We start from the raw sequence: 15,287 nt of genomic DNA on the forward strand, positions 1-15,287 counted from the left end.
GAAGGAGTTGAGGAGCATAATAAGGCGGAATTGGCACTTTATCCAGGACGATCCTGTGATTGGTGACCTAATGCCCTCTAATTCAGCGATAGCCTTCCGCAGATCTATGAGCATGGGCAAAATGTTGGCAAGAAACAGTCAAGAGAGTTTTAAGAAAGACACCTGGCTGTCTTCCAGAAAGGGTTTTTATAAATGTCTAACATGCAGGGCCTGCCAGTTTGGCACTAAAATCCAAAACCTATAGGACAGCATTCTCAGGGGCAAATAGAGAAATTAAGCAACATCTAACATGCAAAACAGAATACTGCGTGTATGTGCGAGTGCCATTTAATGTATATAGGTAGTACCAAACTAGCTGTACACAAACGAATCTCACAACATTTAGGGGCTATAATCAATAAAAATAAAAATTATCCCGTTGCAAGACATTTTCAGGCTGTACATGACAGCAACCCCCAATACCTCCGATATTTTGCAATAGAGTCCATACCGTTGACAAAGAGAGGATAGGATAGAGAAGCTAGGCTCAGGCGAACGGAAACAAGTTATATATTAGAGTTCGACTCAAAGTGGCCTGGGGGTTTAAATGCAACAGAGGATCTTCATACATTCATGTAAGGAAACTTTGGGGGTGTTTAGTTTTTAAACCCGTGCACTGCATATTTTCAAATATTTTTATCTGTATATCTATCATGCTCTAAGTAAAATTAATGTTAAGTACAGATCAGGTGAAACCCTGAAAATTAAATGATAAACTGTTGTTAGTGAAAAAGGTGAATGAGTATAATGTTACCTTCTGTATCAATACGCCCTGTAAACATTGTTTTCAATGGTTGGTTTTAGGACATTTGGGTAGGTTTTATCTATGTGTCTTTTTATCAATTGTTTTAAACATGTCGTGGGGTGGTGCTTATTTATTTATAAAGGGTTTTAGAATTATTTAGCGACTTTGCACATTCTGCTGCGTAATCTTGTTTGCCCATTTGCACATTTAAGTGATATCCCAAAATTGCTCTCTCTAAATATTGAATCTTCGCGTTTATTATGTTATTTACACTATGATGGCACTAGTCACTTTATTCTAAAAGCACTCAGGCATATGTCACTTTTACTTAGAGTACTGTAGCACCATATCACTTTATTTCATTCAATGGATTTTGAATTGAATGATATTTTGTTGGCCCCAAGAAGGGGATGAAGGTTTATGAGTTTCTGTATTATATCCCTCAAATATGTAATTAATATTTTGTTGGAAACTCACGAGAATTACTTTCAGATTATTGGTGCATTATATTTAAGATTATGATATGATTATGGTGACGAAAAAAGTTTTTTGTTTGTAAATTTTGTTATGATTTTGCATATATGTTAAATTTCTTTACACGTTTAGGTGAGCACAATTAAGTAAGGATTTATTTAGTGCATCTTATGAGTTGACATTTAAGAGACAATATTATTGTGCATTTATGCCCAAAAAGTTTTTTGTCTTGGATAAATTATATTTGTAGTAAAGATTTGTCAATTAAGGCAAACTAATTACTGTATATGCATTTAAGCAATTATCCAAGCAAATATTATATCCAGTTGGATTAAATTAAAATAAGACATTGTGAATGTATTTAAACAGGAAAGTAACTTGTCTATGTCTATGGAGAAGTATGATGCACTTGCACTTTAAATATGGGAGCTAGTCATTACGCCTGGTCAGGTGATCAAGGCCGCTTGGACGGCCGAAACGCGTCTTGACTGGATGTGAGAAAAATAAAAAGTTGGTCTACGCCCGTGATTCCGCGTACAGGCGGTGTTTTCCTGAGTTGCTGCTTATATATATATATATATATCCACTCCACTCCTTCAAAGAACGAGTAAGGCCACAGCTGGGGAACGTTTTGGAAGCGCTTTATTTGGCTGCACATACAACGGAAAATGCAATCTTTTCCTATGGCGGATGCATTTCGGCGTTCTTAGCCTCTTCAGCGCCAGGTGCATGTGCTTGTGTGGATAAGCGTAAGGGAGGAAGATATGTCCTGCAACCTCCCCACCAGACCGCAGCTCCTCCCACTATAATGACCTCACGTTGCATACACCTTCCTGTAGTCCGCTTAATGTTCGGCGCCTACAAGGTCCAGCATGCCACAGCAATGCATAGAAAGGTATCGCAGGAGTAAAGTGGGAAACAATTATTACAGCGTCTGTGACGATAAAGCCATGCCCAAAAGTACATGTGCGCAGCTGCGCTACCTCCAGTCCCCATACCGCTTTAACCAACGTAGTTCAGAAATCCTTTCTGGCGGGGGCAAGTTAGAAATCCAACTGGCCCGACGTGATGCATAATGTCATCCTCACCGTCGTACTTCTTTCTTTGCTGCGTGGTGGACTCTGTGAGTTCCGGTACCCCGGAGAAATCCAAAACTGCAAGCAGTGTTCCAGTAAGCACAGAGCCTCTTTATCAAAGCGGGAGCCTTAGAAGCGCATCACTGGAAACTGCGCTATATATCCACTCCACTCCTTCAAAGAACGAGTAAGGCCACAGCTGGGGAACGTTTTGGAAGCGCTTTATTTGGCTGCACATACAACGGAAAATGCAATCTATATATATATAATATTTACCATTGAATTAAATGAATGTATTTTCAAAAAGTTGAAATAAATTAATTTATTTAAAATTATTGCCTGTAAGATTCTATTTTAAATCCCTGCTGCCATTATTTTCAATGGGAAGGTGATGCAGTGCTAGTGGTTGGACATGTGTGGTGCTGGTCTGAGCTGGAGGACATTTACAACTATTTTGGATCCTTTTTGGTAGTAATAACTATAGAAGTGCACTTTGTGCCTAGCAATGGGCGTACTCTTTTGTGGAAGAGGTGTGGCGCCGCGGCCAGGGCGACTGACGCTGGAATCTGGGGACCACGGTTCGATCCCCGGCTCCGGCGGCAGGTTAGCCCAGCACCATGTGACTCTGGGCAATAGCTCGCTTAATCTTCCCGACGGCCCCCAGCGCCTAGAGACCCTTACGGGTGATTGTGCGCTTTACAAATGTGGACTTTACTTTACTTTACTTGAGTGGTTACACATCCTTCCATTAACCAATCCTTAGCCCTCCCTAAACCCCTCCTTACTCATTCCTTAACACCTCCCATTTTGTAGTAAGTATTTCCCATTTCCCAGCCACTTTCACATGTTCCTTCTATATTTACTACTAAAATGTAGGTGTATGTGTGAGGAGATCTCTGCATTCAAAAGAAATCTCTGTACAGAAAAGATAGGAGAGGATGAGGTGTTGACCTCTGTACGTAGGTTAGTGAATAGCATTTTGTAGTACATGAGTAGTACTATTGTAGGACTATGAAACATACTACAAAATACAGTTTGTGAATAAGTTCTGAAATTGTTTTATTTCTTTCTTTCTTAGTCTACCTACTTCATGAGCTCAATTTACCTCAAAAAGTAAATTAGCTACATCTGATTTTAGCTTTCTACAACAACCAGATGATAATGTCTTCCCTGACATGTTTCACACCTTGAAGAGATACATTTCTGTCAGAGACAATTTCTACTTGATTATAATCCGAGGGAGAGAATAGATAATGGATCACTGTATAATATTGAGTAATATTGCCATCTAAGGGTTCTTGTGCCATCATAAACTATAAGGCCGAAGGCTGAGAGGTATGTAAATGTCACCAGAACCTGAAATGGATCTTTAGCACCATATTAAAGTTATCCATTACACCACATTATTTCAAAATGTTCAAAGAATGCTGTTTCTATCTCAAATGTATAAAAATAATACTAACAGAGAATGTATCACGTAATTTGCATTTTTGGTGCATAATTCCGCCCTCCATGGCGCATAATCCTGGTAGTCCTGACAAAGCTCTGCAGAATGGTTTGCGGCTCTCATTAAGATGATGCCATGTGTATTGCACAGGCAACTGTGAAATATTTCTCATATATGGGTTTCACAAACCACTGCATTTCGTGTAATATAAGCACCAAGGTATGTGGGTCGTATTCACAAAGGTAAATATACATGTGTAAACTTACTCACATGTAAATTTACTTTTGCACCTGGTAGTAACCTTACTACTTTTCGCTATTCACTATTTATTTTTCTTTAGTGGGTTGAATATGTATAGATGTGTTTGATTACCATACAGTTACTCTGAAAATGTGCAGCCATGTTTTACATTCCACACACTTGGCAAAGATCCCTGTCACCAGGAAAAGAACTCTGCAAATGGTCTGGAAACCTCTGCAACCAGGTTGAAGGGACTGCATGCGGGAGAGAGACCTCTGCATGGAAGGGAACAGGAAAATGACTTTCCGCTATATGTATCAACAAACCATTTTGCATTTCCTAAATAGCGAATTTTACGGAATCGCTATTTAGGAAATGCAAAACGGTATGTATGTACAAAATCGCTTTCCAATAGCGATTCCTTAGCATTCCTAATTTGAGATTAGCAAATTGTCAATCGCTAATTACCCCTTCATTTCCATGGGCCAGGAGGCCCATAGGAATGAAAGTGCAATTTGCAAGTAGCAATTTGCTGATCGCAAATTAGGTATTTTTCCAAGGGTGCAGGGGTGTCTCAAGAACACCCTGCTGCACCCCTGAAAAAGACATTTGGGGGCATATGGCGCACATACATGCCCTAAGGGCATGTATGGGCGTCATATGGCACCTTTGGGTTTTTTCAAAAAAGCTTTTTGATAAGAATTCGCAAATTACCACCAACTAGAAGTTGGTGGTAATTTGCTAATCCTTAATGGCACTTTTTCCATATTATTTGTTTGATACATTGCATTTAAGGAATCGCAAAATTTGCAATTCCTTAAGTGCAATCGCAAAATAAGGATTAGCAAATTAAATTAAATGTGTGGGAAAACACTACAGACAACTACATGGGCTATCTCCATTCATCATTAGAGGAACACAGAAGGCAACATTGTTACAGGAGATAGCAGATTGTCAATGCATTGGAGGAGGAGGCACCCATGTGGGGAATATTAAAAGAAGTGGCAAGATGAGAGGAGGCGGGTGAAGAAAAAGTTCTCCATGAACTTCAATCCAACCTCTAGCTTAACCCAACAAGAAGGCTTATCTCTCTACAACGCACCACTAACTGTTATATGGACTGCCTCTTTTGGACAACACTAATGTGGTGCCAGGTTGGACTCTAAACTCTTCTCTCTCTCTCACATCACATATACCCCTAAAACACACTCTAAAGCATAACCTATAAATACCAAGAGGCCTAGATTTTTTAAATGTTTACTCTTTTAATACATCCACTCATTTGAGTAGATTGGTTGCTTTGGTTGGTGCAGAAGTAATTGCAGATGCAGCAGGGCAACATACAGGGTGAATCTTTCAATACAACCCAACTTCCCCAGTATGTCTTTATGATATCAATGTCACACTACCACTCTATTTGGGATATCTGACACTTAGGGATATATTCTCAAGAACGTATGATAACTACCACAAGAGCAGCGTAACGCAACTTTCAACAACGCAGCCTATCGCGGGAAAATAACCCTGTGTCAACGTGGAATTCACAACGCGGCAGTAGCATGCGATAGACCCCAGACAATGCGGCAAATGTCTGCGTGGAAACCAACACCACGCCGCAAAAATGCAAAACGCAAACGCAAAAAAACATGCTATGAGGCCAAACGCAGTACAATTGTGTTGTAAATCAACACACGTAGATAGTTTAGGGTTCCAGCTTGCGTATTTATTAAGAGGCAGAACAGCTTAACATCCACAGGAAGAAGCACGTCTTCTTCCAACAGCAGCCCGGTTCTCAATACTCGATATTCCACTGACATCATTACTGACATCATAAGTTCTAACAACAAGTCATGGAATACCACAAGTCATGGGAAACTCTTTTATGTTTGATACCACAACTGGAGAGAAATGATGAAAAAATATCGCTGACAAATTGCGGACCATTATCAGTAACAAGTTCTTCAGGCAGACCTTCTCTGGAAAAAACTTCATCAAGAAAATCAACAATAACATCAGAACTTACCTTCTCCACAATTTTCAATTCTGGCCACTTGGAGAAGTAATCAACCAGAACAACGGCAAACATCTCTTTGCCCGACTGATAACTAAAAGGGCCAACAATGCCTACACCTAGTTTGCGCCACGGACCCTGAACAAACTCAACCGGAGTAGGACTCACAGAAATGGGTTTCACGGACTTATCGCTCAAAAAACAAGGAGAACAATTCCTTACCCATTTATCAATCATGTTATCCATACTAGGCCACCAATAGAATTCTCTAATCCTTCTCTTGGTGGAAGACATCCCTAAATGACCTTCATGAGCCAGATCACAAATTGTTTCTCGTATACCCAAGGGAGGAATGATTTTATCATCCCTAAAAATCATAGCACCATCATCCATCAACTCATCCTTAACCGTAAAGAAAGAAGTTAGTTTGCCACTAAGTTTCCTCTCTTCAGGCCATCCTTTTTTTAAAAACAGCCTTACATCATTAAGTACATTATCTTGTTCCCAAGCATTAGTCCAAGCAACTTGAGAAATCAGTTTAGACTGATTGTCATTAACTATGATGTTAATATCACACATGGTAAAAGCCACATCACATTCATCAGAATGATCCACAACTGGACCATCCTTAATGGGAAAACGAGACATGCAATCCGCATGAACATTATGGCGACCTGGAACATATGTGACGACACATCGATACTCCTGCAACTTTGCGGCAAGCCTCGCTAAACGAGCAGTAAGAGTTCTACCACCTCCTGCTGATAGCATAGCGACCAGGGGCTTGTGGTCGGTTCTTAGTGAAAATTTGGTACCCCAAATAAACTGACGGAAATGTTGGGTGGCCCAGGTACATGCAAGTAACTCCCTCTCTATCGTGGAATAATTGACTTCAGAACCACGAAGAGACCTTGAAGCATAGGAGACAACATATTCACCTGAATTATCTTTTTGCATTAAAACTGCGCCTAGACCCACATTACTGGCATCCACACAAAGTATACATTCTTTGTTAACTGAATAAGGTTTGAGAAAAGGAGCACATACAATTTTCTTTTTAAGAGTATCAAAAGACTCCTGCTGGTCTTTTCCCCATTCAAATTTTGCTTGTTTCTTGAGTAGGGAGCGTAGAGGGTGTATTAACGTAGAGTAATTCTGAAAAAATTTCCCATAAAATTCTGTAAGGCCAAGAAAGGATAGTAACTGTTCCTTGGAAGTAGGAATAGGAGCAGACAAAATACTTTTGACATGGCTAATTTTAGGCTTGATACCACTCTTTGAAATTTCATGGCCTAAGTATTCGACTTTAGACTGCCTAAATTTACATTTTGAAAACTTTAAGGTTAAACCTTTCTCTTGAATACAATTAAGAACAGAATACAAATTCAAATCATGCTCTTCACAATCTTTTCCAAAAATCAAGATATCATCTTGGAAAGCCACTGCACCACTGCAGTTCTTTAGTACATCTCGCATGAGTCTTTGAAAGACGGAAGCAGCACTGGCCAGTCCAAAGGGCATCCTCAAGTATTGAAACATGCCCTCTGGAGTCACAAATGCTGTCAATTTCCTGGAGTCTTCATGGAGCTCCACTTGGTGATATGCACTCGCCAAGTCTATCGTAGAGAACACAGTGGCACCAGACAAAGATGAAATCAATTCATGGATATTCGGTAATGGGTGTTTATCAACCCATATTTCCTGGTTTAGGCTGCGAAGGTCCACACAGAGACGGAGATCTCCAGAACTCTTGAGGGACAAAACTACGGGGGAAACCCAAGGGGAAGACTCAATAGGTTCGATGATATGTTTTAAAATAAGATCATCCAAAATACCTTTGAGCTTATCTCTGTAGGCTAACGGGACATTCCTTACCCTGTGTCTAACAGGCACCGCATTCTCATTGAGTATAATCTTATGTTTGAAATCTGCGTACTTGCCAAGAGTATCTTTAAAAACATTAGGAAATTTATTTTTTATATTGCTAATGAAACTAGAATTTTCCATATTGGAGAGTAAGTTCACCTCAGGCCCTATGAAACACACAGGGGGATTGGCATTAGGATCTAGTTTGATGCCTAATTCACGTTGGTGGGGCCAACCCAAAATAGCTACCCCTTTAGTGGCTACATACACCTTCCCATTGGTAACACGATCTTTCACTTGAAGTTTGGCCCAGAAGTACCCTTCCAATTCTATCTTCTTGCCTGAGTAACCTCCTGGATGAATGTCTGGAACACAAAGCTCCCTATTGTCCCAGAAACTTTTAAACAAATCTAACCCAATGATGGAATATCGTGAACACGAGTCCATCATTAGCTCAATGGAGATGCTGTCAACCAGAATGGGATAAGAGGGAAATTCATCCAGTTCAACCTCATCCACGGAAAGGATGCAATTGAAGCTATTGAGAACTTCCTCTTCCTCTTGCAAAATATAATTCACTCTTTGTGTTGAACGACAAACATTGCCAAAATGACCTTTACGTTTACATTTCACACAAACTCTGTCCCAGGCAGGGCAACCTTTATAATTGCCAACATGGTTGGAACTGCCACAACGATAGCACGAAATAATTTTCCTTTGGCCAAATCTGTTATCTGAGTAGGTTTTGATTTCATTAGATTTTTTCTCGCTATCTTTTCTCAAAACATTCCTGGAAGAAAAATTAGGGTTAGATTGGTTTTTAACCAAGGACACTTCAGGTTCAGGAACTGAGGGTTTGATGTTAGAGCCTCTAATTTCTGATACAAACAACTCTGACTGTTCTATACCCTTGGCTATGTTAATGACAGCATTAAGAGTGGTTTCTGTTCCAAGCCAAAGTCTCTCCTGAATCTTCCTGCTCTTTGTTCGCATCATTATTTGGTCTCTAAGAACCTGTTCATAGGAAATTGTTTCGAATGAGCAATAACAGGCTAAAGAGCGTAGTGCCGAAACATAGTCTTCAATGGACTCATCTTGTTTTTGAATGCGAGAGTAAAACTTAAACCTCTCCATGACAGTGTTTATTTTCGTGCCAAAACGGATTTTCATTTGTCTAGTTGCTTTTTCAAAAACATCAATGTCACCAGCATCTTCAATTGGAGGAATATTGTCAAATTATTTAATTCCTGCCCCTCCCAAACAATGTCGCAAAAGCGCTAATTTGCGTTTAGCAGAACACCCTTCCTTTTCCAGAACATCTACATATGCCATAAACATGGGAAACCACAAGTCCCATTCGATGCTGGGATCTCCTGCTGTTTGTAGGAAATGAGGTGGAGCAGCAATGTTCGACATTTCTTGTTCTGAATTTGAAATTTATAATTGAATTTTGTAAGTATGTAAGAAAAACGATAAATGTACCTTTCAGTCGCTGTTGAACTGCCCTCTCGAATAGTAAATAAAATAATTAAGGAGGTAATAACTTGTGATGATGGCCGGTGAATTCCTTGTTTACTTCGAAGAATTTCGAAGAATTCAAAATGGCGGCACGCTTGTGACGTCAGCGCGTCACTGGGTTGAAGGTTAAGGCCCACAATGCTTAGCGTTAAGTCACAGCGGTAAGGAGGAGCGAGCGTCAGAGAATGATGAGCTCCTCGAGTCCTCGCGCGCGCTGGAACGCTCAGCCTGTTTGAATGGTTCAACGGCAACTGGTAAGCGGGTGAAAAGTATGTATAAACGATTTTAAAACTCCGCTGCGCAGGCAAAGAACAAGAAAATTATTATTATTTTTTTCGAGTGGCAGTACGTTACCCAATGCGGTAAAAAGTCATCGGCGTCTTGTGAAGGTGGCAGGTATATGTGAACGCTGTTCCGCCATGATTCTGCTTTCCTTTTTCATATAGTTGCTGATCCCGATCGTCGCCAGTAATTGTGTTGTAAATCAACACACGTAGATAGTTTAGGGTTCCAGCTTGCGTATTTATTAAGAGGCAGAACAGCTTAACATCCACAGGAAGAAGCACGTCTTCTTCCAACAGCAGCCCGGTTCTCAATACTCGAGATTCCACTGACATCATTACTGACATCATAAGTTCTAACAACAAGTCATGGAATACCACAAGTCATGGAATACCACAAAAAGGTAGTGGAAACCAGCCACAGGCCTGCAAATCCCACGTCCCTGGCGGGACAATGCACCATAAAAACCACAGAACAAATACACAAGAAACAAGCCAAAGCACGTAGCAACATTGATGCACCCTGACCCAGCGCAGAGGCCAACACAAACCCCACAACCCCCACAGACCACCAGCAAGGAACAACGGGGTCAGGGAAGGCCAAGGAGAAGAGGGAGAGGAAGACGGGGTGCAGACCTCAGGAAAGCAAGACCAACTTCACGGAGGTGACAGAACACTACCAGCAACTGACCCACTAGCAGACCACCTTTATTGTAGTTGGAGTGCCGAGGAGGCCAATCCAGGAGGCCAATAGGCGCCGGCATATCGTGACTACCTAAACCAGGCACCAACCTGCTGCCAACAGGAAGGCAGCACCGGCGACAGGAGGTGGCAGTCCAGTCATCAGTGTGGAGATGGTGTAAGGAGTAGGGAGTATGGACACAGCTCGAGAGGACCTGACACAACATCAACAGGGAGTGCAACGATCAGGGGCTGGAGGGACAGGGGGAGATGGGCACAATGGCATACATGCACAACGAGGCGTAGCAAACTGCACACCCACACACCCAGGATCATGTCCCAGATCCCCTTGGCTCACTGCAGCCCACACACATAGCACGAACAGCACACCCACATTGACGACAACGTTGAACAACCCGCATAGCCTACACTGCCGGACAGAGGACACAACTGGCTCCGCACATGCACAGAAACATGCCCACTACATCTGACAGAGCCGTAAACAGTGAAATGGAAATGTACGGGTACGACCTCACATCCGTCCTGTAGTCCAAATGTACAATGTCCCGCAGAAGAATCCAAAATCCCCCAAACAATCACAATGTACATTGCCATACAGTCTGCAAGCAAACCAGCACAATGTGGCAACATATATGTCAACACAAAGTCAATATGCACCTTCCCTTCACAGTGATGCCAGAGAGGACCACCACACTGTAGACACCAACGCCCTACAACAGCCCATGGATATCTCACGCAACCCCCTACCAGGACCTGGTCAGCCAAGCTACTCAGGGGGGAGCACCGAGCCTACAACATACCACACAGCAGAAAGCACCCGCAAGCACAGCTGGCTCATGACACTTCATCCACCCACACATGGCACCCCAATGCCAAGTGTCAGCACGCCAAAAGGAGGTGGTCCAACAGGTGTGGGTGGGGACGAACCTTTGGAATGCAAACCATGACACATATGTAGGGGTCTATCACCCTTCCGGGCCCACCCACACCCCACTAAGGCGACCCACACTGCCATAGAGACACATGCAGATACACATTCACAGAACAGAACCACGCCCAGGGGCGCCCAAATAGCAGTCACACACCCATGTTGGCTCTGCGTACGACGGCCCTGGCCACTCCCCTTACAAATTGAGTGGGTGATGACTAAGCTAGATGTCCAAGCTCCAACCCGCTGCCTGCGGTGACATATCTGCACCTGATGTACACAGCACAATCTAATGTCGTAGGGCCCACATGTATATTACAAGACCACAGGGACACACGCAGATATCATGTTGAACTGGCTAAGGGCACATGCGCCCGTCCCCTTTATTGGCTGGGCCGCATGTACAGTGACGCCTGTGCTGGATGTGTGTGAGGTGAGTGTAAGCCATTCCGCACGGAATGTCTGGTGCTGGCAACCACTTGAACATTGGACACCAGTGCAACAGAAACAGAAAACACATGCATTACAGAGTTAACTGCTGAGCAGCATGGACTGAGCCGGAGAAAGTCCAGAGGACAGCCAACATGCAAACAGAAGTGTCCGTGAATTGCAGTGCACTGGTGTTGGGACACTAGAGATGAGCGCGCTCATGTGAAGAAGAAGTCTCGGATTGTGTTCCTTCGACATATTCCTGCTGCAGATGCAGTGGGGTGTGTTAGACCTGCATCATCTTCACCATCAACGTCTCAGGGCCCCACACTGTTTGAGGTGACATAGCTGCGCAACCGCTCCACAGCACAAAACACAATCAGCAACGAACAATGGCCTGCGGTGCACTGAGTCACTGGCACCGGGAGTGCTGAGCAGGGTATCAGGCTGATGATGGCATCCACGACAGGTCTGAGCAACTCCGTAAGTCTGTCAGGACCACCGTTTCAACTCTGATAGATGGAGGTTAGAGGTGGTCCTTGCGGTGGTGGCGTGTGCCTCCTGCGGTGATGCGACAGCTGGGCCGGTCTGGACTCGCTTTGGTGTGTGAGCCCTGATGGGACGCATTTGGGCCCGGAGGCTGAGGACAGCGCAAGGCCACCGAGAAATGGCGTTGATGATCCCAAGGCCTATGCCTCAGGGGCCATCCAGTGTCTCCGGAGAAGGGGTCCCGGACAGGACCAGCACAGAGTTAGTGGCCCCGGATGCACTGCGGCCGGCACAGGCACCCAGCCACAGTACGGTGACTTGCGGTGCAGTCAGATGGGCCATGCAACCTGAGCGGGTCACCATCAATGTCAGAGTTGTATGTTGCGGAGGGATTCGGGGGACAGTGGAAGGTGTCCTCCAGGGCATGACGCCGAAAGGTTTGATTTTATCCGGAAGCAGCAAATGGAGGAGTGGAATGCGACAGCCTCTTTGCCACCACCAATTCGGTATCAGCTACATGAGGATGAAAACTGCCACCTAGTCCATAGACTCAGACGCCACCAAAGTTTGACCAGAGAGTGTCCATGAATGTCAGGTAACAGACTTAGTGGCACCGGGGCTGAGTGGGTAGGCAGTCTGCGATGATGATGGTGGCAACTCCGCCATTGCAAAATCATGACTCTGTGACCTACTGAACCACAGTGTAGGCCAGAGGCAGTGGTCAGCAGTGGCCCACAGCCATGTGTCATTGGCTCGTGATGCACAGCAGTGGAGACAACAGGGCAATTGTCTGTAGTGTACGAAAACCTCCGTAACGATGATCCTTTTCTGTCCGCCAAGATGCAAGGCGTCATCCTCTTACGTCTCTCCTTGCGTGCAATCATATGTAATCTGCCTTTGCATACTTTGCATACTCGATGTTCAGTTCCAAATCTGTGACCTACTCGAGCGCAAGCTAGGCCGAGAGCAGTGTAGGGCGGAGGCAGTAGTCAGCACGGGTCATTCACCGAGTGTCGCCGGCATAGGTCGGTGGCCCCACTGGCCTGCGTAGTTCAGGTTCAGTGAAACCACGTGTTCAGTCACCTCCATGACTGTGACCCGGCTTTCATCTGGACTGAGCCCCATCTTCCTCTTACTCCTCTCGACCACTGGTGTGGCCATTCGTTATTCACGACTAGGTGCTGGATGTGAGACCTACTGGTCCGCAGGGTAGTCCTGGTCCCTCATCCATGTGTCGCCGGCTGGCGTTTAACAGGGTTTGTGGCAGCACGTGTCGCCGGCTGGCGTTGAGCAGGGTTTGTGGCAGCACGTGTTGTTGGCTGGCGTTGAACAGGGTTTGTGGCAGCACGTGTCACCGGCTTGCGTTGAACAGGGTTTGTGGCAGCACGTGTCGCCGTTTGGCGTTGAACACGGTTTGTGGCAGCACGTGTCGCCGGCTGGCGTTGAACAGGGTTAGTTGTTTTAGAAGTAGGGGACCCCTATATATTAAATATACTAGCTATACATAGGGAGAAAACATCAAATTGGAAAAGGTCTATAGCTAAATAAACAAGAACAGTAAATTTGCTGAACTAATAACTTACAGAAAGGAGTAAAAAGCCCACATGAGAAAATACTAATCACCAAATTGATAAAGAAATTATTTAATGTATTATTTTATTTTAAATCAATATTTTTTGTTTTGTAATTCTTTGTTAAATTTCGTAGTATTAAATGTTGTGAGAGTAATCAATCATACGTACAATAGCAGCATAAAAATACATAAAAGACATAACACACAATAACTTTGCATTAGACAAGAGAGACGATGGAGGCAAAGCGGACAAGCTTTGCCTCCATCGTCTCTCTTGTCTAATGCTGCAGGCTGCAGAGGACCACTGTAGAATATGTCAATGAGGAAGGAGTAATGTGGGCCTGCGTCGGGGGGCCAGCGATGGTCTGAAAGGCTGGCAGGGTCTCCGGCCTCGGACTTGGAGCTTACACCGGCATGTGATGGGCTCTCGTTGACACACACCGGTGTTGGCTGCTGATCAGTGTGGCCTGGCTGCGCAGGGTCGGGCCTGATGGGTTCATGGTCCAGCGGCCTGGGGTATGGCAGGTGCACAGGATCTCAGGCAACTGCGATAATGAGGACGGCGTTGGCCTCGTGGTGGGGTGGGAGGCGCCGCCCTAGCAGAGAAGTTGGGCTTTCCGGAAGGGGACCAGGCCCAGGGCTACGTGCTTTTTATTCACACCCCTACGCTGGCCTGGCATACGCCGGGCCATCCCACTCTGCTCGTGCTTACAGGGGGGCATAACAGGCAACATTTCCGCAAGGACCCCCACTGGCTGGGGTGACATGATTGCGTCCACTACACTGCATGCACCAGAGGTGTATGTCGCCGTGGATATGGGTGTGTTCTGCATACTGCGGTCTGTCCAGCACGACGCCGCCACTCTTGGCATTGTGTGTTCACCCAATCACAGGTCTACTGCATCCTTCACACGTGCCTGGTTGCCACCTCTCCCCACATTCAGACATTGTGTGGCTGAGGCGCCATGGTCATGTTCACAGCTTGCCAGGTTACCATTGTAAGTTGTTCTATCGTGTCTGGTGGGTAGGCATGTTGTTGTGCATGCTGGTTGCGAATTTGTGACGTGTGCATTGCCAGAGTTGTGGATTGCATGGTTGTGGAGTTGAGATGAGTGGGGTGTTAATTGTGAACTTGCCAAGGGGCTGTGCATTTCCCTTGGTGCCATCTGGGAACGCTGTTTGCTGATGGACTGTGGGAGGATGTCGGGATCATGCACACTGGCTGTGTATTTGGAGGCGACATTGGTGAAGGTCCCACGGTGTTCGGATGTTGCCTGCACATTAATTTGTGACGTGTGCTTCCTGTTGCGCTGATTGTGTGCTGTGTCACCAGGGGGCACAGGTGGAACATTTGTGCAGTGGATTGCCCCCAACACGTGCGTGCATCCGGCTACGGTGAATGGTCCTGGCGGTTCCTGCGCATTGTGTTGGACGTATGGGCCCTGGGGGGCCAGGGTGATGGTGATATC

Source organism: Lissotriton helveticus, chromosome 5_1, assembly GCF_964261635.1.
Source record: "Lissotriton helveticus chromosome 5_1, aLisHel1.1, whole genome shotgun sequence".
In the NCBI taxonomy this organism is placed as follows: Eukaryota; Metazoa; Chordata; class Amphibia; order Caudata; family Salamandridae; genus Lissotriton; species Lissotriton helveticus.